This window comes from Bubalus kerabau, chromosome 8 (assembly GCF_029407905.1).
Source record: "Bubalus kerabau isolate K-KA32 ecotype Philippines breed swamp buffalo chromosome 8, PCC_UOA_SB_1v2, whole genome shotgun sequence".
Lineage (NCBI taxonomy): Eukaryota > Metazoa > Chordata > Mammalia > Artiodactyla > Bovidae > Bubalus > Bubalus kerabau.
The window spans coordinates 115,870,137-115,876,136 of record NC_073631.1 but is presented as its reverse complement, the minus strand read 5'-3'; the positions used below and the strand labels follow the sequence as shown (position 1 = coordinate 115,876,136).

Genomic DNA, 6,000 nt, shown 5'->3' with positions numbered 1-6,000 from the left:
AACTGAGTATGCACCATCAATGCATTGATGGCCTACGTGGGCCCTTTACACGTTAATTTATTTGCAATAGTTCGTGATAAATTACAAAAATATTTTCCCAACTTGCCATTAATCTCCCAGTTTTGTTCATATTCCTAAACTCTTCATGTTTATGTAGCCAAAACTATTGATATTTTCTGTGGGAATTTCTTCCATACCTTCCCTGCTGTTCAGACATTAGTTAGGTATTCATTTATATTCTCTTCTCCTGTATGTTTGGTTTTGTTATACACAATGCTTTAATCCTCTTGGGCTGTGTTTTGATGTGCAAAAAGAAGGTGCGTTGCTACTTTAATTATTTTTCCCAAATAGCTAATTAAACTCTCCCAGTTTCATTTATGTAAATAACCTTTCCTTTCCCGTCTGAATTCACGACCGCTCTAACTCTGGGCAGTAAAGCACGGGGTTAAGTGTGTGGGCTCCAGCGGCAGGCGGCCTGAGTTTGCATCTGGCTTACTAATCACGTCGCCTTGGACAGCTTACTGCACATCCCTGCGCCTTTGGTTCCTCCGCTCTGCCGCCGGGGTACTTACTGATCACAGCCCTGCGTCAGAGGGTTGTTGCGACACAGCTCAGGCACCTGTGACGATCTTTCCTCACGTTTGTAATGTTTTCCTGGGTCCGGGTGTCAGGTGTTCTGTCCTTCCGCTGTTTTAGATGTTCTAACAATTACAATCGGAGAAGGCAATGGCACCCCACTCCAGTACTCTTGCCTGGAAAATCCCATGGACGGAGGAGCCTGGTGGGCTGCAGTCCATGGGGCCGCTAAGAGTAGGACACGACTGAGCGACTTCCCTTTCACTTTTCACTTTCATGAAATGGCAACCCACTCCAGTGTTCTTGCCTGGAGAATCCCAGGGACGGGGGAGCCTGGTGGGCTGCCGTCTGTGGGGTCGCACAGAGTCAGATACGGCTGAAGCGACTTAGCAGCAGTAGCAGCAGCAGCAACAATTACAATGGAAAAGTCCTCCAGTGTCGCTCCTGTTATACTCACAATTTTCTTAGCTTCCTATTTCATTTTTGGAAATAAATGGTCTGCCTTGTATTCATCAGGCCTGGTCTTCCGAACTCAAGAAATGAGTTTGAAAGAAGGGCACTGCTTGATTGGGCTGGAGGAAGGAGGACTAGCCGAGGTCTGGCGGTTAGGAGAGCAGAGCCCTGAGGGGCTTGGAGGGCGGTGGGAAGAGGAAAGATAGGCAGCGAAGAAGAGGAGACGGAGAACGAGACCGAAGGGCAAAGGGCAGATAGAGCAGGACGAACAAGGCGGGCCGGGCTCGGACCCAAGTTTGGCAGTGTAGGCGAGTTCCGAGCCACCCGCGTTTTCTCCTGCTAACCCGAGAGTGCCTCAACCTCTGCACTTCCGGGTCAGAGGGCCTCAACCTCTCCACTTCCGGGTGTGGGCTGAAGACTGTGACCGAATCAATCTTCCCACCAACCTGAAGAGGAAGATCGGTTGGATTTCAGAGCAGGAGGGCCAGTCTGGAATGACAATGGGTGTTGGAGCCCATGGCGGGGCTGCGGAGTTTGGCAGGGTCCAGATGTAGCTACAGCAGCATAAAGGTGTGAGTTGAGTCTGTCATATAACATCAGGGGGTATAGCTCAGGGGTAGAGCATTTGACTGCAGATCAAGAGGTCCCTGGTTCAAATCCGGGTGCCCCCTTCTGATGTTCCATTTTGGAGTTTAGCATAGTCGACCTTCCTTGGGTCCCTGTAACTCCCTGTAGTTCAAGCAACCCCTGCACCCTGAAAACAACACCCACCGACTCTTTCCCATCAGAAGAGAGATTCCTTCCTATCTTTGCACTGTCGTTTCATCCCCACAGGAGACCTGCAAGATCAGGATTTGGGGATGACCGGCAATCCAATCCTTTCAGCCCACCAGCCAGGTTGGTTTTCCCAAGTCCAAGGTCTCCACCAGTGCTCCCTCCAGAAACGGAATGCAAGCTACATATCTGAATTTACATTCACTAGTAGCCACCTTAAATATTCAAAGTAAAAAAGGGAAGATGGGTGAAGGGGGTCAAAAGGTACAGAATTAGATAAATAAATCTTGGGGTGCAATGTACAGCATGGTGACTATAGTCACTATATTAACAATATTTTATTGTATATTTGAAAGTTGCTAAGAGAGTAGATCTTGAAAGTTCTCATAACAAGGGGGGAAGTGTAACTATATGAGGTGCCTGATGTTAACTAGACCTATTGTGGTGATCATTTGTCAATATATACATGTATCAAATCATGTTGTACACCTTTGATATTACATTGTATATCAACTATATCTCATTAAAACTGCGAAATGTTTTCATAAAAATAAAGTAAAACGACATCAGCAAAACGAATCTCCTATTGTGGAGGGGGCATGCTCTGCAGCTTGTGGGATCTTCGTTCCCCAATCAGGGAGCAAACCCCCACACTCTGAAAGTGCCAAGTCCTAACCACTGGGCCACCAAGGAATGACCCAACCCTCCACATTTTAAAATCCAGTATATCCAAAACATAATCATTTCAGCATATGACCAATATAAAACTTTATAAATGAGGTAAATCTTTGAAATCTGGCTGCAATGTCCTCTTAAGGCACCTGCTCATCTGGACCAGCCACCTGTGGACTGGGGACAGCTCTGCAGCACGGGAAACCTCACTGGCTTCTTGCCTTTTTCAAGGAAATGGGGAGCCAGGTGCTGGTCAGGGTCCCAGGAGGCTCCTCTTGCTCCCCAGGGTGTGATGGATAGAAAGAGCCCCAGGGAGGAGCCATTGCCCCACCTTCCTCATCATCACAAGGGAAGTTAGCCAGGAGCAGGGAGGGCTGCTCCCCACAGGACAGATGTAAGACTGGGATCCAAGGCGGCTCTGGGGAGACATAGGAGACCCACAGGTTTCCAGGTCCCTGGACAGCATCTTTCAATTGTCTTTTTTCTGCAGATCAAGTATGTTTAATGAAAATACTTCTGATTCAGGTGCTGGAGTAACTGGTAAGCTCAGAGCAAAGTAGGCTAATTGAAAAGTGTTCTCTGAGACTTCCCTGGTAGTCCCATGGTTAAGATGCTATGCTCCCAATGCCTGGGTCACAGGTTCAATCCTTGGTTGGGGAGTTTCAACCAGACATGCTACATGGTGTATAGCCAAAACACAAAAGAAAAAAATTTTAAATATAAAGAAGCACTTTTAAAAGTACCCAGTTGCAATTTTCTTATATTGCAGTATATAAACATTTTAGCCACATAATTTCACAGATCTTTCTTGTCTTTTTGCTTCCCTTCAAAGTCCATTTCTTTAATTTTTTAAATTAATGGCCACATCATGTGGCATGTGGGATCTTATTTCCCAAACCAGGGATTGAAACTTCGTCCCCTGCATTGGGAGCACAGAGAGTCTTAACTACTGAACAGCCAGGCAAGTCCCTCAAAGTACATTTCTTCTACAAAAATATTTGTTAGACAAAGCTCTTGAGATGAGTATGATTCTCCTGAATATTTCACCAAATTTAGATGTTGTAAAGTCCCAAGCTTTAAAAATTTCATTCCCTTCAGGTACAGAATGTAAATTTATTCAATTGAAATGAAGAACTTCAGCCAAAGATTCTTTTGAGACTTTGCAAGCACAATTTTAGAAATTCAGAACTAACTCTTGTACACCATGTGAACTTTCATTGTTTAATGTGCTCAGTTTCTCTCTTGCTTTTGCAAGACTATGTCTCAATGTCTTTCTGTTTGCAAATTTTATTTTCATTTATTGCAACTCTCTAAAGGTTTCAAAAGCTGAAGCTCTGGGGCACACCATTTGTTGAAAACTTTGAGGATTTCCAACAGGTCTGTGTAAGTGTAGTGTGCTAGTCGTTTAGTCATGTCTGACTCTTTGCGACCCCATGGACTGTAGCCCACCAGGCTCCTCTGTCCCTGGGATTCTCCAGACAAGAATACTAGAGTGGGCGGCCATTCCCTTCTCCAGGGGATCTTCCTGACCCAGGGATCGAACCTGGGTCTCCTGCATTACAGGCAGATTCTTTACCATCTGAGCCACCAGTGGAGGTTTGTGCAAAACACAATTCTGGGTGCATATTTTTACAAAAAAAAAAAAAAAAAGGTTTAATACCAATACCATTGCAGAACACTTGGGTTAATTTCACAAAGTAGTTCTTCAAAGGCTCAAACATTTCTAAAATCTTAGTGCTACTGGGGACAGATGTGTCTAAGATAGTGACTATACTACAATACAGGTGTGTTCAGCAACTATTTGTACTTTCTTACACACCCTGCTAGGTTTCTCAGGTGGCGCTGATGGTAAAGAACCCACCTGCCGATGTAGGAGACATAAGAGATTCAGGTTTGAGTTTGATCCCTGAGTTAGGAAGATCCCGTGGAGGAGGAAATGGTAACCCACTCCAGTATCTTTGCCTGGAGAATCCCATGGACAGAGGAGCCTATTGGGCTACAGTTCATGGGGTTGCAAAGAGTCAGACACCACTGAAGCGACTTCGCACGCACACCCACATGCAGCCATCATGAAATCTTTTCTTGTATTAAATCAGCCATGTCACAAAAACAATTTAGTTTTTTAAAAACTTAAAAACAATTCAGCTTTTATATAAATTGGTAGAGTATCACAGCCTGTTTAGATACACTTGTGAATTATGTGTGCACCACCGTGCCCACAACATTTCTGCTTCATTTGCTTAGAACTTACTGACAGCATCCCTGCTAAGAACATTGTTTACATTAAAATCTTGGGCTTCAAAACTTGCGTTCTTGTATTATTATAGCAAAAACAAAGTTCTATCTTCTATTGAATTCACTCCCCCCACCCTTTTTTTTTTGCTTTTTCCTGATGAACCAGGGATTGAACCTGGGCCCCCAGCATTGGTGGGGGGGCAGAGTCTTAACCACTGAGCCACCAGGGAAGTCCTACTGAGCTCTTAAATGGAGTTTTTAACAGCCTTGATGATGTCAGGTATTTCACCTTGGACAAAATGAACTTCCAAAGCTTCATTTTAATTCCATGAACTGGATTCTGAGACAACAGACCCAAAAGCAGGACCGTCCCCAGGGACAGACTTAAGCGGCCCCGTCTAACCAGACTGATGTAGTTCCTCAGCTTACCAGCTCGTGTTCCCTGGGATGTGCGTGCTCCTCAAAAGGGCTCCTCTCACTGGCTGGTGGAGAGGTTGGAAGAGGGGTGGGATTCATTAAAGAGAGGAGGCTTGCCAAGATTCGGGAGCAGAAGTCAAAACCTCTGGGTCTGGGCCTGACACTGTGGGCAGCCCGGATGTGCCCGGGCATGAAGGGGACCGCAGACTAGTGCTTCTCAGTGGTTTGAGTTCCCCTACGATTCTTTCAAAGTTTCTATTCACATTTTAATAACAGTCTCAACTGTCTTGATATAGGCACATGGTGGCTGGTTTGCAGGGCCATTTTATAATCAGAGCCCAGTGTGATGCATGTACTCAAGTTTCTAATCATGTTGTCATGTGCTCAGTCGCTCAGTCATGACTCTTTGTGACCCCATGGCCTGTAGCCCCCAGACTCCTCTGTCCATGGGAGTCTCCAGGCAAGAATACCGGAGTGGGTTGCCATGCCCTGTCACCATGCCTCGCTGTAACACTGATGACCGAAGATCAGAGGCCGACTTTGAAAGCAGCTCTTGTGCCCCTTCCCTCTTTGCCCATTTCTGTCCCCCTCTAACTTTTTTTTTTTTAAGAATTATTTATTTTTTTGCCCACAGCATGCAGAATCTTGGTTTCTGACCAGGAATTGAACCTATGTCCCCTGCAGTGGGCATGTGATTCTTAACCACTGGACCACCAGGGAAATCCCTGACTGCTTAACCTTGAAAAAACCTCCTCGTCGGAATGAGATCACTAGGCAGTTGAACCTAGCTCCTGACTTGTGCTCTCCATGCCTTGCCTAACCTGTTGATTCTTTTCCTAGATTAAAAGAAGAATTAAAAGATGACTAGTCCTC

General features: G+C 45.4%; 1 non-coding gene across 1 annotated transcript; it reads left to right on the top strand.

Annotated features, from left to right (window-relative positions):
• Positions 1–1,628: 1,628 nt before the first annotated feature.
• Positions 1,629–1,700, top strand: TRNAC-GCA (transfer RNA cysteine (anticodon GCA)). Its single transcript has one exon. It is a non-coding gene; the product is annotated as a tRNA-Cys (tRNA).
• The last annotated feature ends 4,300 nt before the right edge of the window (positions 1,701–6,000 follow it).